The sequence below is a fragment of the Trichechus manatus genome, unplaced genomic scaffold (assembly GCF_000243295.1).
Source record: "Trichechus manatus latirostris isolate Lorelei unplaced genomic scaffold, TriManLat1.0 scaffold00007, whole genome shotgun sequence".
In the NCBI taxonomy this organism is placed as follows: Eukaryota; Metazoa; Chordata; class Mammalia; order Sirenia; family Trichechidae; genus Trichechus; species Trichechus manatus.
The window spans coordinates 34,880,308-34,900,885 of NW_004443943.1; positions in this window are offsets into that span (position 1 = coordinate 34,880,308).

Here is a 20,578-nt window from a genome sequence, read left to right on the forward strand (position 1 = left end):
TTCTGTCTTCATATGTATATTATTAGTAAAATAAGAAGGCAAGAAATATGTCTAAGACCCCTCTAAATTTTAAACTTTAATTAAGCGAATGAAAGAATTCTATTACAGTGATAAATTAAAAGCCAGTCATATTTGGCTTTAACATGTATTTTGCTGGGGATTGTAATTTTTTAGTCCTTGATTTACTTAACCATTTACATTTTGTTTAGGCTAATATGAATTTCATTTACATTCCTGGGCACATATAAAATTAATAGGAGGACCCAGGCTGATCCTGAAAGTTAACCTAACATTAACAATTAGTATGAGTATTTGAGAGGTGATGCATTAAATTAGACCTTTATTCCAAGATATTCAAAGCAGGTATTATGTATCATTGAAGTGGAGCATCCAGGCGTTTGAGCCAAGACATGACTATTTACCAAATATATGACCTGGGACAAGTGATTTAAACTCTCTTACCCTCAGTATGGAGCCCTGGTTGCTCAGTGGTTAAGAGCTCGGCTTCTAACCAGAAGGTCAGCAGTTTGAATCCACCAGCCGCTCCTTGGAAACCCTATGGGGCAGTTCTACTTTATCATATGGGGTCTCCATGAGTTGGAATCAACTTGGCAGGATCAGGTTTGGTTTGGTTTTGGCATCCTCAATATGCTCATCTAAATCATGGATAAAATCACTATACCTTGTAGTTAATTGCATGTGAAAATCTTAGCACAGTGCTTGGCATATATCTCTAAAACCACAAATTACTCCTTAACTTGGAAGATTTTGTCAGGTTTTCAGTACCATGATAGTTTATTTTAAAACATAAAAATGTAAACTTCCTATTTCCACCAGGCATAGCACATTAAGAATGTTAAACCCTATATAGACTTTTCCCAGGTAACTGAAGTCTCAGAAGGATTCAGGTGGGGACCTTATTTATTATAACAGCATCTTGATGAAGTACAAATGGTTGGGACTATTATCTCCATTTTCCAGGTGAGAAAATTTAGGGACAGGGATGGGAAACATGTCCAAAATTGTGTGTAAGCCAGTACTAGAGCCTTCAGCTGAATCCAGCTTTCCAGTTCCAGATCCAGGGCTTCAGCCACAGCACCAAGTACCACCGCTGACTTAAAAAGAGTACTGAGGTCAGTGATATCCACTGGCTCTAGCAAAGCATGGATTATTACAGTATCAAATGCCATTTTAGTATATTAAATTTTCAAAGTGTTTATTTTTTAATGTTAATACCTAATGTTTGCCATGAAATGGGAATAGGCCTTTGGTAACAAGTATGAAAAGTCGAAAAAAAAAACTCATGCCCTCTATCCAAATATTTCTGTATTTTTTTAATTTATTCTGAAGAAATATTACAAATACAACACATACTTATGTGTATTTATGAGATTGGTTCCTTCTGAGTACAATGAATTCTATTACTAATTGAAAATTTCCATTTAATGACTTTGAGGTAGAGCAGAATTCCCAATCACTCTGTACATTTCATCCTATTTCTCTGTACTAATTTACCTTCTCTCTATACTGGATAAAACAGCTGAATAACGAAGATTGCTGACTTGGCAGTCATTCCCCAGATAGCCACCCTATATAAGTTCCCATCCCTCACCACCACAACAACTACTTCTCTTCTATTAGCAGAACTTTTAAGAGGAAATATGGCCAGACCCACATTGAAGAATTTTAACTTTAGTGGAGAAAGTGAACAGCCTGATGAGACATCTGGATACCTTCGCATACAGTGATCCATTAGCAGATCAGCGCTATGAAAATGAAGTCAAAGCGACTTTCTGTTTGTTGCTACTACTAAATTCATTTCCAAAGACTCCCATCACTCAAAATGCAACAGAATGCATTTATATCCCAAATAATTGGTATCCGCAGTTGATACAGGACATTTTTGTTTTCACATAATGAATACTCAACTTCGAAAGTCCACTTTCATTAGCTTTTGTGATGTTTTGTTGACTTACCCCCTGAAGTTTCCCTTACAATATTTGTGAAAATAACAAACCAATTATGAAGCCATTGGAGCAAGAGCAGAAAGAAATAACTACTTCTTTTAAGCTCTCCCCTGAATAACTCGTACTGTAATATATGACACATCAGAGGAACAACGATATTCACACAACAATTTTCATTAGGAAAATGAAGAAAGAGATTTGCATAAAGAAAATCAAGACTGCATATTATCAGGCACAGAGGGCGCACATGTTGATCCACAGCTGAAACAGATTGAGCATCCATCTCCATGCACATTTGAAACATGCTAAAGCCCTCAGCTGGGGAATTATTTAGTAGCTTTTGGCAAAACATTCAAGCCTACAAGACAGTAGCCTCTTCAATAAAAACATGGATTTTTAACCACTGACCCATGCCACAGAACTATTGGAGTCACACAAGACGATGTTAGTTTAAAGACTAACCAAATCATCCACCTCTTTTGAGAAAATAAAGAAAAACCAAAAGGCACAACCCAAAATCTATTCCTGATAACCCTAGGGTATCCTTCAGCTCTCTGCTTTGTTTTGTAGACATAGGAACACAATACAGTGGTTAAAGATAAGGGTGCCCCGTTTTAATTCCAGATCTGACCCTCACTGTCTGACCTTGATCTTACTAGCTGTTCGACTATTCTAAGCCTTAGTTTATTTATCTGTAAAATGAGAATTATTATAGTAAAATATCCAAAGGCTTGTGTAAGAATTAAATTGAGTAATTCACACATACCATTTTGTCTGTATCAAGTAAAAGTACTTAATACATGTTCACCAGTTGCCATCTCTTTGATTCTGGCTCATGGTGATCCCATGTATGTCAGAGTAGAACTGTGCTGTACATAAGGTTTTCTTTTTTCAATATTTTATTGCATTTTTGGTGAAAGTTTACACAGAAAAGTTAGGTTCCCTTTTGAAAATTTCTGCACAAATTGTTCAGTAACATTAGTTACATTTATCACAATGTGTCAACATTCTCTTTAATTGTGTTTGTTGCATTTTCAGTACTCTAGTTTCCCGGCTCGCTTATCTTCTCATCTTTGCTTTTGGGTAATCATTGATCTTTTGGTCTCATACTGATGATTTTTAAGTACAGCACCAACCTTCATTTTGTGCGCCACTCTGCTGTTTCGCTAAAAGGTGATCTCAGGAGATACGCTGGGTTCTAGGTTTAAAGCGTGTCTCAGGGCAATAGTCTCGGGGTGTCCTCTGTTCTCTACTGCTCCAGTTTGTCTTTTTTTTTTTTTTTTTTAAATAAGAATTTGAGTTCTGCTCCACATTTTTCTCCCATTCGATCTGGGACTATCTTTTGTGACCCCGGTCAGAATGTTCAGTGGTGGTATTCACGCCCCATCTAGTTCTTCTGGTCTCAGGGGAGATGAGGTTGTGGTTCCTGTAGACTTGTTTCTTCTCTGAACTTTTGTTTACCTTCTTATTGTTTTGCTCTTGGCAAGTAGAGACCCATAGTTGTGTCTTAGATGGCTGCTCTCCAGCTTTTAAGACCCCAGACACTACTCACTTCGCTAGGATATAGATCATGGTTTTTGTGAACTATGTTATGCCAATTGACTGAGTTGTCCCATGAGACTATGGTCCTAAGCTCTCAAACCTAGAAAACCAGTCTGGGAAGGTGTTTGGTTATGTCTGTTAAGTATCTATATTTGTGTCTTCAATGAATATATGTGCTTGCACCTACATATTTGTATTTACACGTACCTATAGATACTTCTATCTGTTCTCACCTAGGTACACATCTGTACCTACTCGTATACCAATATGCCTATACCCACCCATATACGCTCAAACATTCATTTTTACTTTGGTTGTGCTCAGCTCACTACATCCTCATTCAGTGCCACTTTTCCCATCACCAAATAATAAATAAATAATAAGTCTCTGTGATCTAAAGCATACTTTCCCCTCCCCCCTTCCTCTCCCTGGTAACTACTCATGAACATTGGTCTCTCTCTATATATCTATTCTTGTCATCTTATAAAAGAGGGATCACACAATATTTGTCCTTATATGCTTGACATGTTTCACTTAGCATCATGCCCTCCAGGTCCATCCATGTTATAATATGTTTTGCAGACTCATCGGCATTCTTTATGGTTGCGCAGTATTCCATTGTATGTATGTACCACAATTTGCTCATCCATTCATCCATTGATGGGCACTTCAGTTGTTTCCATTTATTTGCTATTGCGAATAAAGCAGCAATGACCATAGGTGTGCATATGTCTGTCTATGTCATTATTTTTAGGTCTCCAGGATATATACAAGGAGCCCTGGTAGTGCAGTGGTTAAAGCACTTGGATGCTAACCAAAAGGTTGGCAATTCGAAACCCACCAGCCACTCCACGGGAGAAATATCTGGCAATCTGCCTCTGTAAAAGATTTACAGACTTGGAAACCATATGGGACAGTTCTATTCTGTCGTATAGGGTTGCTATGAGTTGGAATCAACTCAATGGCAGTGGGTGGGGAGGGTATATAACTAGGAGTGGGACTGCTAGACCATAGGGTAGTTCTATTTCTAGTTTTTTGAGAAAGCACCATACCGTTTTCCATTGTGGTTGTAACATTTACAGTGCCACCAGCAACAGATAAAGGTGCCATTTCCCCACATTGTCACCAACATTTGTTGTTATCTTTTTTTTTTTAATCAGTGCCATTTTAGCCAGGGGTAAGATGGTATATCATTGCACTTTTGATTTGCATCCCTCTAATGGATAGTGAAAGGGGCCCTGGTGGCTCAGTGGTTAAAGTGCTCAGCTGTTAACCCTAAGGTTGGCGATTCAAACCCACCAGCCATTCCGTGGGAGAAAGATGTGGCAGCCTGCTTCCATAAAGACTTACAGCCTTGGAAACCCTATAGGGTTATTATGAGTTAGAATCGACTCAACAGCAGTGGGTTTTTGTTTTTTAAAGGATAATAATTGTGAACATGTTTTCATATGTTTGTTGCTGCTTCAGTGTCATCTTTAGTGAAGGTTCTGTTTATGTCCTTTGCCCATTTTGTGACTGAGTTGTCTTGTTGTTGTTGAATTGTTGCAGTTTTCAATATATTTTAAAGATTAGACCCTTATCGGTTAAGTTGTTTCTGAAGATTTATTTCCCAGTCTGTAGGTTGTCTTATTTACTCTTTTAATAAAGTTTTTGATGAGCTTAAGTTTTTAATTTTTATGAAGTTTTTGTTGTTGGTTGGTGCAAATGAGTCAGTTCAGACTCATAGCAACCCTATGTACAAAAGAACTAAATACTGCGCAGTCCTGCACCATCCTCACAATTCTTTATATGTTTGAGTCCACTGTTGCAGCCACTGTGTCAATCCATTTCCTTGAGGATCTTCCTCTTTGCTAATTTACCAAGCATGATGTCAAACAAATTGGTGTCATGGGATTTATCTCCAAACTCACTAACTCTGACTCCCATTGTCTCAATTCTGCTCCTATGACCTTCTGTTGAGTTATCTAATTCTGAAATTTTATTGTTAATCTTTTGGATTTCCAGTTGCTGTCTCTATGTGGTTTCTAGCAACCTGTTTATCCTGTCGTTTGTTCTTGTATTGTTTTCTGAGTTCTTCTGTTGCTTTGTCTGTGTGTTCCTTGGCTTGGTCTGAGTTTTGCCAGATCTCCTTCCTGATATCTTGGAGAGTTCTGTGTATTAGTCTTTTCAATTCTTTATCAGGTAGTTCCATTGCCTTATCTTCCTCCAGAAGGTTTTCTGGTTCTTTATTTTGGTCGCTTGCTGGAGCCATCTTGTCCTGCTTCATTTGTGATTTGATATTAACTGTTGTCTCCAAGGCATTCAATAAGTTATTATACTTATTTACTATATTTTTGTTTATTGCATCCTATATACACATTTTTTTTTTTTTTGATATGTCCAGGTAGGCTGGGCATGTTTGCTGCTTGGGTTGTTGGCATTGTTGAAGCTCTCATTCTGTCTCCAGGTGGTCAGAGCAGCTACGAGGTGTGTGAGCCCAGGAGTCTGTTCACTGTCCTTGTGGGGGTGCAGTTATTGAGGGCACAGGTATCCAGGTTGTCAGTCACCAAGTGTGTGGTGCAGACTCTCATCTACAGTTCTAGGTTGAAAGGGCTGCATGGGGGTGTTCGGAGTAGGCATAGGTCTCTGGTTGCTGTGGGGGGCGATGTGTAGGGCAAGACAGAGGGCTGTCAGCTGTCCTTGGGTGCCTGGATGGAGGACATGTCCCTGTCCACTAGATTCACTTGTTTTTTTTCAGATCTTTGTTGTAAGATGAGTGACAGGAAGTGTCTGACTATTCTGCCATCTTGGTCCTGCCTCCCAGAGATTTACTTCTCATAAAAACATCATAGAGGTTAGAGATAAAGAGGAGTGGATACCAGTCCAGGCTTAGCTGCTGGTTTTTTTCATTCAGTCTGTGTACACTAATACTTGCTCTACCATTTATTTCATAGAGTTCTGGTGAGATTCTAACTGGGCAGTGTTATGGATTAAGTTGTGCCCCTACCTTGCAAAAATACGTGTTGGAATCTTAAATCCTATTCCTGTGGATGTAATCCTGTTTGAAAATAGGGTTTTCTTTGTTCTATTAATGAGGCTATATCAGAGTAGGGTGTGTCCTAAAACTAATAACTTTTGAGTTATAAAAAGAGAAGATTAGACACAGATACATACAGGGGGGAGAGAAGCAGATGAATCTGCAGGCCCAGGATTGCCAGGGATTGCTGGCTACTAGAAGAAAAAGAGCCCTGGGGGCGTAGTGGTTAAGAACTCAGCTGCTAATCAAAAGGTCAGCAGTTCAAATCCACCAGCTTCTCCTTGGAAACCCTATGGGGTAGTTCTACTCTGTCCTATAGGGTCACTATGAGTCGGAACCAACTCAACGGCACCTAACAACAACAACAAGATGACATGGACAAAAAAGGCCGTCTCCTAGAGCCGTATCTTGAATTTACACTTCTAGACTCCTGAACTGTGAGAAAACAAATTTCTGTTCTTTAAAGCCATCCACTTGTGGTATTTGTGTTACAGCAGCTCCAGGAAACTAAGACAGGGAACAAATATGACAGTACTCTGAGGAAAGTAAAAACATGTACAAATAAAAGATTTTTTTTTTTTATATCTCATACTTCCTCCTATTCATAAAATTGTAGTCATTTCCTACCAGCACCCTTTATACAATCAGAGAGCAACTGAGTCCCTGTCACAAAGGCAGTTTTTCAAACAGGTAACTGAAGAGGAAAATGTTACACAAACTAATTTACTTCTTAATTTCTATTTTATCCAAAACTTTTTTTTTTAATTTAATGAAGCTGTTTTTAGTAACCATTTCTCTGTAGCAGAATTCTTATAAGTTATGTGATTAAGTGTTTTATGATTGCATCTAAGTAAAACATGTATTTCTTTATGTTTTGTGCTCTTCATTGAATAGGGGTATCTTATCTTTCTCCACACTGGTCATTCATTTCTCCTGAATTGTTTCTTCTGTAATCTAAGCAGTCCTTTTCATTTCTTCTTATGAGAAATGTCTTTTTTCCTCCAAACTCCTCCAATCATCTTGATGGGCTGTCTTCTACGCAATTCCTGGTGAGAATTAGGCATTGATTTGTACTAAGTTTTTATCCACAGCCATAGGAAAAAAATGAAATGCCATATTTTGTGAATAATTGGTTTGCAAAATAAACCCAGAAGATGCCAGGAAAAAGAAATGATTTATGTTTTATCACATCTTTTTGACAACTGCAGGAGTTCAAGTCCAATTGTGCATGTTTAATACTAGTAAGTAAAGGTGTAAAAAGGAAACAGTTTTTCCATTCAAAGACTCCAGATCAAAGACCATTAAATTGTCACTGAGTAAAGCAGCAAATTCCTTGTATGATCTTCAGATATAATTTGTCAGGCAGAGGAATCTAAAAGGTTTTCTGTATCTTGTTCCACAATAGAATAAATAAGCAACACACTAAAAGCATTCTCTCAAGGAGTCCAAAGTCACTGAGAGCAACAGGCTGCCCTTTGGCCTCAGAATAGTGCTCTCCCTGGACAAGGTCCCTGAGTCACTGAAATTAAAGAAGAAATTGTCCCTAGTTTCTTCAGTCTCAGTTTCTTCTTTGTGTTCAGTGTAAGAGGAAAGAAGGATTTTGAAAAAGAAATATAGAAAAAATACAGAACATAAATAAAATGGATGATTTAAATGAATCAATCGAGACATGATTTATTGTTGTGTACCACAAAGTTGACTGAGACTCATAGCAACCCTATATGACAGAGTAGAACTGCACCATAGGGTTTTCTAGACTAATTTTACGGGAGCATGTCATCAGGTCTTTTTACCTCCAAAGCCACTGGTAGATTCAAGCCACCAGCTTTTGGTTAGCAGCTGAGTGCTTAACCATTGCACAACCAGGGCTCCTTTTAATCAAGACATAGAGGTATAGAAATATGACTATTAGATAAATATAAAAAAGAAAAATGATTAGAAATTGTTTCATCCAGGGAATGATACTACAGCTAGAATTCAGTGGGGGTGGTCACTGTTACTTTTCATCTTTAATCTTTTCATACTATTAGATTTGTTTATAGCATGCACGGTCTACTTTAGTAATGACGATGACAATAACAATAACAGCACTACTACTACTACTAATACAAATATTGTTATAGACCTAAAGTATTAACGTTGAGACGAAATGTCAGCAAGTCCACTAAATGACATCATCTTTCACGATTATTAACCTACGGACGCACTGGAATACCTCTCAGTCAGATAGGTTTAACGTATCATTGTTTAGATAGAGGAATTGAGGTTCCAAAATTTAGAGACGTCTCCCAAAGTCACCCAACAAATACAGGGTAGAGTAATTGGGGAAGAACCCAGGCCTCCTGAGTCACGTTATAGTGCTTCTTCTTGCTCACCAGACTGAAGGAGATGTTCCCAAGACCCCAGTCACTACAGCAAAAGAGGTTTAGAGTAAAGGGAAGGAATGAGATACCACCTTGCCAGAGAAACCACCTAGATGTGGCAGAGCTGAAAGTATAAAATCATTCAAGGACATTTTAAATAATAAACGTGTGAGCAATTGATCCATGCAGATTAAAAGGATCTGCCCATAATTGGGGCAGAGCCCTGACATTTTAAGTATGACAAGTTTGTTCTCCCATAAATCATCCCTGACCAAAATAAAAATAAACAAACACAAACAGAGGGATGAGTGAACCGTAGTGGGGCAATGCACTTGGCCATAGATTTAGAGGTCAACAAAGACAAGAATCAATTTTTTTTTTCACTAAAATGAGGTCAGTGTAAATATGTAAGCAAGTACTGAATTGCATATAACTTCTACCAATAAATAGCAGTGACAGACCCTTAGCAACTCACATCCCTCCCTCATTACCCATCTAGCTCTCCATCCTGGAGAGAGAAGGAGGCTTCCTTGCATCTTCTCTGATTTTTCTGATTGTGGCAAGTATTTAAAACATGCCCAGAGACAGCCATATCTAATGCAGAGAATTCAGTGGGGTAATATTTCATCAAGGAAAGTGGGAACAGCATGGATGAAACTCTGAGATAGGACAACACAGAGCTCACTGAAGAACAAAGAAGTCCAGGCTAGGCTGGAGAGTGGAAGAGTATGGGACTGCAGGGGTGGGAAAGGGTCAGCTCCTACAGGACATTATGGGCCATGTTGATGAATCTCGCCCTCCCTTCATTCAGGTCTCTCCTCAAAAGTCATCTGCACAGAGAAGTCTTCCCTGACTACTATATACAAAGTAGCATGCCCCACACTCTCTAGCCCTTTCTGTTGTTGTTCTCTGCACAGCTCTTATTTCTGTATTTCCTTTTTATTGATATACCATTTGTCTTTCCCACTAGAATTTATACTCCAAGAAGATAGGGAATGTTTCTGTTTTATTCACTACTATCTCCCTGGAACCTAGAAAAATAGCATATAATAAGTGCTTCATAAATATCTGGGAGATGAGTGAATGAATGAACAAACTGACTTTTCCTTTAGTAGCTGGGTGAATTGGGAAATTCATTCAGCCTCTCTATATTATGTATCTGACTGGGCTATTGTGAGATGAAAGGGAATATATGTAAAGCACTGAGTCAAGAGCCTGATATGTGTTACATGTCCAAAAAAACTAGATTTTAGAATTAAAGAGAGAAAAAATTGAGGGACAAATAGTGAACCAAACTATGCACCAACTCTATCAACACACCCATTGCTTTAGACCTTTCTGTCCAAATCTGGAAACCCTGGTGGTGTAGTGGTTAAGTGCTACAGCTGCTAACCAAAAGGTAGACAATTTGAATCTACCAGGTGCTCCTTGGAAACCCCATGGGGCAGTTCTATTCTGTCCTATAGAGTTTTGCTATGGGTCAGAATTGATTCGATGGCAGCGGGTTTTTTTGGTTTGGTCCAAATATCACAAAAATCTCTCTTAGATCATTGACTTTCCTTATGGAAAAAAAGAAAAACTGTTTAGTCATGGAAACCTCCAGAGTTTAGCCTATTATTTGTTAGAACCAGGAATCAGGTAGTCCAGTCACAAATTTTGCTTTCCCATAATAGCACATTAGATTGCACACACGGTGTGCGTGTGTGTATGTGTAAACACTTACTTGCGAAAGCAAATGGAGAGTAAAAGTGAAGATGAACCTTATCCTTCTGTTTTCTCTGCAATCTCTGTATCACACTAGAAAGATCAGGAAATGAGAAAACTACTCCATTTTGGTTTTGCAAAAAAAAAAAAAAAATGCCACTCTCGGCTCTGAGGAGTTTGGAATGAATGGAGGGACATACTTTTTGCATGATTCTTACCAACGCAAAAATAAAAATCAAGAATGTAGCACTGATTGATAGGGCTCAGGCTGTGAAAAAGAAGCACATCTTGCCGCCAGTGTTAAAACACATATAAACTTTGAATAGTTGTTATGGTGCTCCAGAGACGGCTACTTGTTTGTAAGTAGTTAGATACGCATTATCCAAAATAGAAGTTTTTTCGTTTTTGTTTTTTATTTTTATTTCTTACCTGCTTTGCAGAGCTGGCATCATTTCAGGCTACTGAGTTTTCTGCAGCACTTGGATCTGACAGCTGGAGGCCTGCAGCTTCAATGGCACACTTGTTTTGTTTTGTCTTTTTTTTTTTTTTTTTGGCTGTTTATCTTATTTTTTGTTTATAAGCAATGCCCTGTTTGCCAACACATTTTGAAATGGTTTAAAACATGCAGGTTTTTGTACCATGGCTGTTTTTACAGGATCCCAGGTCTTTGGGGGACGTGAGAGCTCGTCCTGTGTGTTTCACTCACATTCACCTGAGTATAGTGGTAGTGATGGAAGGTTGGGGCTAGAGATCATCAATTACTATTTCAAAGGTAAAACACATAATAGGTAGAAGCTGAGTCTCTGCATATCTTTATCCCCTTTCGAATTACCTCAGGGATAGACACATGCTAGACCAGTGGTTCTTAAACTTCTGTATCCCTCAGGATCATCTTAGAAACCTGTGGTGAACATAGGTCCCCAGGCCTAGCCCCTACGTTTCTGATTAAGTGGGTCTGGGGTGAAAACCAGGAATCTCAATGTTTAACAAGCATCTGAGGTGAGACTGATGGACTGGAGCCACATTTTGAGAAGTACTAAATGGAGTAACTGCATGGTACAAATGGTTAAACTCTTGACTACTAGCCCAAAGTTTGGCAGTTGAAACCCACCCAGAGGTGCTTCAGAAGACAGGCCTGGAGATGCAACTCAGAAAGGCCACAGCCTTGAAAACTCTGTGGAGTTCTACTCTGCACCTATGGGGTCACCATGAGTTGGAATCCATGGGATCTAAGGACAACAACAAAGTGATTAGTACTCTCTGACTGATTTGTTAATATCACATACATAACTTGACTGATGCCTGTCCCTTTTTTACCACTGATCCTCTGTCCACAAGCCCCATCCTGCCTAAATTTGCTTACTCTATTTTGTGGGGTTAAACTGGTTCCACCTGGAAAGATCACGTACAAGTATAAATTCCCTGTAGCTGCCTACCCTCCCCCTGCCAAAGTCTAAGTTTAGTGGTAGGAATGGAAGCAGAAGTGGTCAGAGATAAAGATTATCATCGCATTTAATCACCATAGAGTTTATATGAAGATTGGTATTACAGTCTCTTTTTAGTAGTTGAAAAACTGATGTTTAGAAAGTTTAAGTGATTGAATCAACATCAAACAGACACAGGAAGAGCAAAATTGGGGGGGCGAGATTATTAAATGGAGGTTTGTCAAGTCTCAGAAGGGGGCTAATAAATAATAAATTAGATAATAATATATTTAGTAATGATATTATTCCTTCGATATTATTTCTTGAGGGATAAATGTCTGCCAATAAGTTGGCTGTACTAAATAAACATGGTTTTGAAAATAAATTAGAAAATGGTAGCGTCAGCTACCCAAACACAAATGAAAGCAATTAAATAATTATGAAACAGGAGAATCTGGTCTCGTATCTCCTTACAGTCAGGCATTGTGTGAAAGGCATTTGTCCTAAGGTGGGTGTGATGTGTGTGTGTATGCATGTGGGTGTGCCCCCTCACATGTGTGATAAACCTTGAGGTAAGGAGATTATCATCTTTTCCAAGTAGAGAACAGCTGAACTGGGCTGATCAAAGGCTTGTTCCAAACATGCAGTCTCAATAATTAAAATTTCCATTTATAACTTTCCTTTTGACAAGAGAAAGGTTGATTATAAGTTTCTCAAGTTAAAATACTAACTTCACATAATTCTAATTTCCAAGTCCCAGTCCTTCTCCAACACAACTCTCCCTGCCACCTTGAAGCTAATTTGCAATTTAACCCTGTGAGGTCTGCAAAAGCACAGGACTCACATGTTCTCAGTCAGATGGAGCTATATGGGCCGATTTGCCAGGAACACCAGCCATAAAATATAATCGGCATTAAACCATTAGCACAAGCGAAAAACAACATTGCGTAAATTTCAACTTTCATCTCTATGTAAATTTAGCCAACATATTTTAAAAGGATAATAATTTATGAGTATTTATGTTTATACTGCTTGTCTATGAAGGTATTTTTTAAATTATATTTTAAATAATGGCTAAGAAGTACATTTTCATACTTTATAATCCCAAGTAACTGGCTGTATGTGGAGCTACAGAGTACGGAGTCATTTCACATTTAAAGAAACCATATAACCACTAAAACCTATCAAAATAAAAAGAAGAGGGATGATGCTGAGCATAAAGGTACCAATGTTAAAATGGTACTTTGGAATATTAAACGAGTCTTCCAAATGCACATTTTAAAAATTATTGCATACTTGAGCAATGTAAAATATACAGCCAACAATGACTGAAATGTTGACATTTATTTAGAATAGGTTCTATTCTAAGCATCAAACAAATGATGTTCTTACTATTTTAATCCTCCCAGTCTAGCAGAATTCCTGACATATAGTGGGTGATCTACAAGAATATGTTTATGACGATCAAGACATATTGCATCATGCTTCTTCTGAAGCATATAAACTTAAATGAAAAAACTGTTGCATGTTGGAAAATATTGAGAGCAACAGTAGCTTCTGCAACAAATATACCCCAATAGGATTTCTATGATTTGACAAAACTGAAGCTTACTTTTTATTCTCCTAACAGCCCCACGTAATATTTCAAATTAGTAAGCATTCTTCCTGCACATAGTTTTTCAAAAACCCAGGTTCTTTCTGTCTGTTGGCTCCAACATCCCCTAGGGTCTCACTGTCCTCTGCAGCCAGCCAGACAGGAAAGACAACATGGACAGTGCACAACCGTTTCTTCAAAGCTCTGACCCAGAAGCTACAGGCATTACTTCCACTCACATTGCACTGGCAAGAATTAATCACAAGGCCACACTAGAAGCAAAAGGGGGTGGGAAGTGTGATTGGTGCCTAGATAGCTGATTACCATAAAAAATTCTTTACTGTGAAAGGGAGAAGACAAGTTGGGTTGGCCACCTAGACATCTTAAGACACTGAGGGAATCCCAAGAGGTCATCTATATTAAGTCATATAATTGTTTACAAGCTAGGATCTGAGTAAGCATCACTAGTACCTACTAAAAATACATGTTCTTGTGTCTCTAGACCTAGAGATCATGATTCACTATATCTGTTGTAGGGCCCAGGAATAGACAGTTTAAAGAGTCCCTCACCTGCCAGGTCACACTGATGTGATCTGCCCAGAATCACTTAATTCAAATTCCCTACCCACCTCAGACAGGTCATTCTTTCTTTTTTTTTTTTCCCATACAAAAATTTATACATAGTTACGTGACCCTAATTGCTCTCCCCATACTGTGACAGCACACTCCTCCTTTCCACCTGATTCCCCACGTCCATTCAACCAGCTCCTCACCCTCTCTGCCTTCCCATTTCACCTCCACACAGAAGCTGCCTGTTTAGTCTCTTGTATCTACTTGAGCTAAGAGACATACTCCTCACAAGTATCACTTTATGTCCCACAGTCCAGTCCAATCCCAGATAGGTCATTCTTCATGTATTTATTTATATTGTAAAAAATAGACATATCACAACAATTCAGCGTTTGTCACTCGCACAACTCAATGAAACCAATTACATCAATCATGTTGTGCAATCATCATCAATATCCATTGCAATATTTTCCATCCTCAAACAAAAACTTAATGCTAGCTAGGCAAGGATTTCCCACTCGGTCTTTCCCTCCTGCTCCTGGTAATCACTGCTAAACTTTGATTTCTATAAATCGTATTTATACCATTAAACCAATGGGTTGAAATGGTATTAAAAACTGGGCAGTTTGACTCTAAAACCTGCATCTGCCTCACTGCCCTGAACCCAGGTGATTCAGATACACATTAAAGTCTAAAAGTATTGATTAAGGACAGGTATGCAAAGACTTCTGATTGAGTTTGCCTATTTTAAGTGTTTTATATAAGTGAAATCATACTATATCTTTTTGTGATTCACTTATTTCACTCCGCATAAATGTTTTCAAAGTTCATCCACGTTATCACATGTTTCAGGACTTCATTAATCTTTATGGCAGAGTAATATTCCATTTTATATATGTACCAAATTTTATTTATTCATTTATCTGTTGGTGGACATTTGGTTTGTTTCCACTTTTTGGCTATTGTAAAAATTGCTGCAATGAACATTGTACATGTGTCTGTTCTCATCACTGCTTTCAAGTCTCTTAGGGATATACCTAACAGTGGGATTTACTGGGTCAAATGACAACTCTGTTTTTAACTTTTTGAAGAACTGCCAAACCATTTTCCACAGAGGTTCATGCAGGGCATTCTTGAATGTATACTTATCTTGGAACTCAGTGGCTCTCAAACTTTGTGAGAATGTAAATCCTAGTCTGGGCTCCAGGAATATTTCTTCCAACAAATTCCCTGGAGAGTAACATTAGCTAACATTTACTGAGCATGTAAGATGTGCTAAGCACTATTCCAGGAGCATTGCATGAATTACCTCATTTGTCCTGCACAGAAACATTAAAAGTTAATGATAATTAACCCACTTTTACAAATGAGGAAACTGAGACACAGAAAGGTTAAATTTATTGTAAAAAATTACAGTAGGTGGTGAAAGAGATGGTATTTAAACCCAAATGGCCTGAGTCCAAAGCTTGCATCTTCCCCACTGCACTATACGCAGGTGATTCTGACACACACTGAAGTCTAAAAAGCATTGAGTTAAGGATAAATATACAAAAGCTTCTAACTAAGGTTGCACAGGGTTCTTCTTGAAAATCATTGGAGTATATCATAAGTATCCCTTACTATCCTTTCTCACTTAAATCTCCATCCTAATAATTTCTCTGAACCCTCCGACTGTACATCCTACTATCGGAGTGCTCAAAGGCACATACATCATCATGTCCACAAACACATTGACAATCTTTCTCTGAAAATCTGGTCTTTTTCCAGTGTTACAAACCTCAACCAATGGTGAAAACTTCCCCCAACGCTGCAAGCTTGTCACCTGGGAATTATGTTCAACACATTCTTCATTAGCATTCCACACCATCTCCATCTAACCATAAATGAGTCCCATCAGTTTACCTCCAAAATCTCTCTCAAAACCACATACACTCCACTCCTACTACCAACTTCAAGTCCACACCTCCATCATGTCTCTTAGGCTTCAGCAATAGTCTTCCAACTGGGATCCTTCTCTTGCGCCCTCCAATCTATTTATCATACTGTGGCAAGAGTGATCTTACCAGAACACAGTGATTTGAAACCCAGATCTTTTAACACTTTTCCTGGAAAACCCTCTGTGTGCCACCTGCCTGTCTCACGGGCCTCAGCTCAGATCACTCTTCCCACTTATTCCAATCTCCAGCCATCTTCGTTTGAGGTTAAGACCTTCACAGGTACTGGCTCCTCTGCCTGCAATTCTCCCTACAATCCACCTTGAATGGTTACTTAACCACTCTAAGCCTTGTCCTCTCACCTATAAAATGGGACTAAAATACCGTCAGTTAGCACTGATTAAAAAAAGTCAAGTAAAATAACTGACACATAGAAGGTTTTTAACAAATCTTTTTCCTAAAAAGTTCCAGCTTTTTAAATGTTATGCAAGTCTTTATATTTAAAATATATATTCCCTTTCTTATTCCTCTAATTGTGATTTTATACAACTTCAAGGTGGGAAAGAATCTTGAAAGGATTTATTTGTCAATTCATAAGTTTCTTAAAATCATAATGTGTTTTTATCTGAAGCAGTTTTAAATTACAGGCAGTCCCCAGTTCAGGAACGTAAGACTTATGAACAACTCATGCTTGCCCTTTAACGTTCTGTAGATTTGCCCTCTCTTTAAAACGACTGAACCAATCCCTACTCACAACAAATTCTTCATCATAGTCACCTTCACTTGCTGCACGTGCAGCTTTTAAATCATTGAAAATGCTTGAGCCTTTTCTTGCACTAAAGTAAGGCTAAATAAGAACAGGATGCACCTGTTAACGACTTACAAATTAGACCTAAAGGCACAGTTACTAACGGATCTCGTTCATAACTCGCGGTCAATAATATCTTCAGGATGTTACCCATTGCCATCGAGTCAATTTTGACTCATAGTGTTTAGGATGTAGAACTGCTATAATTTTCAACACTACTGATTTTTTTTCCAAATCATTAATGAAATGTCCATACCTTCATAGGCTCCGACATGAAAAAGGGAACATTTCAAATAAATGAGCAAGTAAAAGAATATTAACTAGCATCTAATTTGTAAAAGCAGAGTATAAAAAACCCAAAACCAAACCCGTTGCTGTTGAGTCGATTCCAACTCATAGCGACCCTAAAAGGACAGGGTAGAAATGCCCACGTGGGATTTCCAAAGAGGGCTGGTGGATTTGAACTATTGACCTTTTGGTTAGCAGCCAAGCTCTTAACCACTAAGCCATCAGGGCTCCAAGCAAATGAATTAAGCCTTCATGTTGCTGTAAAAGTAGGAAGCATAGCCTAGTTTTCATTGAGGTAAGATCAATGTTAATAAATACATTGTTCATAAAACTGGCTTGTTGAAGAAGCAAAGGTATATCCTATAAGGAAGATTCATATCACAACACATCCAATTTGGTACAGCAAGAATAATGGCACTTGAAGGTCCCTACAAGCCTGTGAAAAGTGAAACTGTAGTTAGGTTCTGGAAATAATGAAACAGCAGCAGCTTTGTTGTTAATCTAAATTGTTTAAAAATTGCATTAGGATGTCAGTTGATGCTTAGAAATATCTAAAGAAATGATTTTATGATAATAATTGAAAGAACTAGTGATGTGAGTGTTAACTTTTTTAAAGCTATGTTTATTGAAAGTATCTATACTCAATACTAAGCAGTATTTTAAATCCCCTTAGGGGAATATTCATAATTCTTAGTTGTACTTACAAGGAATTGTTTTAGATGGTCAACCTTATAATTATAGCAACAAGGAGTAGAACTGGCACGTGAGGAATAATTTTTTTAAAAGCCATCTTTATTCAAATTATCTAAATACAATATTCAGGAGTATGTTAAATTCCCTTGAGGGAGTATTTGTAATTCTTTGTCACATTTACTAGAAATTGCTTTAGATGGTCAACTTTGTAATTGTGGCGAGAAGGAGTGTTGTGCACAGATGATGGAGACAAAGGCCTTAGCATCAGTCTTCACGTGTACAGTACCAAGGCCAAGAGGCTGGGATTGGCACTCATGCTGACCTGGGTTCACTTCCACACTGACCCTTGCTGACTGTGCAGATGTGGATGATTACATAACGTTTCTAAGCCTCAATTTCCTCTTCTTGAAAGTGGAGATATTATTACCTATTCATAGGTTTATTGTGACATCAGATAAAGTAAGTAAAGTGGTACAGCCAAGGTTCCAATCAAAGCAGTCTGAGTCCAGAACCCCAAAATTGAAAATAATGATACTATACTCACCTTTCTACTCTACCTACATGATTCTGATGCACACAAGAGTGCCTGGCACACAGTAAGTACTCAGTACAAGTAGATATTATAATCTAGAATAACAATTTCTTTTACATATTTTGGATATCTGACCAAAATTGATTAGGAAGATAAATACTAGACTTTAGCTTACCATGTCACCTTTACAGACTGAAAATTGCTTGTGGAGCCCAGCAGGGAGTCAGGTGGGTTATGGGAAAGGAAGATAATGAGTAGTGCGGACATTGCCAAGACATCCATTTCTTGGGCCACTTGCAGAGATAATGTAGTGTACTGCAAGCTTGGACTGTACTTTTGTCTTGTGATTGCTTCACTCATTACAAACAAATTTCAGCTTCTCAAACTACTACTTGTTCAGGGATTCAATGCAGTTTAACTCAGACAAGGTTGACCCCTGCCCTGTGATGAGGGCTGAATTTCCAACTCACCTGGGGCTGGGAGGAGTCTGTGGTTTACAAGTTAATCTCCCTTTTCATGCCAATTGCCAGATGTTTTGCCCCTAATGTAAGTTTATGTTTAAATATATGTATTTTAAAAATATACTGCCAATCATTATCTTAGAAGATCCTCATATAAAACTTTGTTACAGAAATGCAAATCAAATCTACACTGAGATATCATCTCACCCCAACATTACTGGCACTAATTAAAAAAACAGAAAATAACAAATGTTGGAGAGGTTGCAGGGAAATTGGAAGTCTTATACACTGCTGGTGGGAATGTAAAATGGTACAACCATTTTGGAAAAGGATATGGCCCCTCCTTAAAAAGCTAGAAATAGAAATACCATATGATCCAGTAATCCCACTCCTGGGAATATAACCTAGAAAAATAAGAGCTGTCATATGAACATATGCACAGACATATGCACACCCATGTTCACTGCTGCATTACTCACAATAGCAAAAATATGCAAACAACCTAAGTGCCTATCAACAGATGAATAGATAAACAAATTATGGTACATACACACAATGGAATAATATACAATGATAAAGAACAATGACGAATCCAAGAAACATCTCCCAACATGGATGAATGCGCAGGGCATTATACTGAGTAAAATAAGTCAATCACAATAGGCCAAATATTATATGAGACCACTACTATAAAAACCCAAGAAAAGGTTTACACACAGTAAAAAACAATCTTTGATAGTTATGATGGAGAAGAGGGGGGAAGTGGATAGATAATAGACAATTTACCTTTGGTGAACGGAAAGACAAAACACAATGTAATTGCTAGAGACGGAGTCAAGAAGGTGGAATACTCAGACACTTCCTGTGGTCCCTCTTACAACAAAGACCCGAAAAAACAAGTTAATTGATTATATATGACAATCTAGGAGCCCTGAACATCAAAGACAAAGTTGAGGAATTGGACTGAGAAGCAGGGGGAGAGAGACACAGTTCAGAAGCAGCAAAAAAGTGTCAGACCTGACCTAGCCAGCAGCCTGCAAGCCAGACTGTTTCGCGCATGCGGGCTGAGGCAGGCAGTAGCACTCTGGATGCATTTTTACCACTTGGGGAGAAATCCAGTGACGGAGAGTCTGCACAAGCCTCTGAAGCCAGATGGAAGCGGCACTGGATCTATGAAAGTTAAGTGCAAGCATCTAACCTACCGTGTGGGATCAAAATAACACTTCCCCTCTGGGAAGTGTCCCTCTTCCTTTCACCCACCTCTTCCCTGCTCTGCTCTGGTGCTAGTCCAGCAGTGTTCAGCAGTTGGTTGCCGAGCCCCCTGGGCCAGAAGTGGGGCCCCTCATGCCCGAGTCAATCTCTCACCTTTGGGGAGGGAACAAATAAATGAGGAAACAAAAAAGGAAACTGCCAACTCCCCTAAGCTGGGATCTCAGGGATAACTGCACCCAACCAGTCTTGTGGCTTCAAAAAAATCACCATGCCCCCTAAGCCAGGAACTCAGGGCAGGCACTGGCCTTTTGCCTAGACACAGGCATAAGAGGTCCATGGACTTTGAATGCCTTTCACCCCTGCCTCGACCTGTGTGGGTCCATTTAATAGCATAGGCCCTCATTGGCATAGTACAGCAAGGTATATACCTGAAGCCCATTTTCAACTGCAACAGCTAAAGGGGAGTGGCA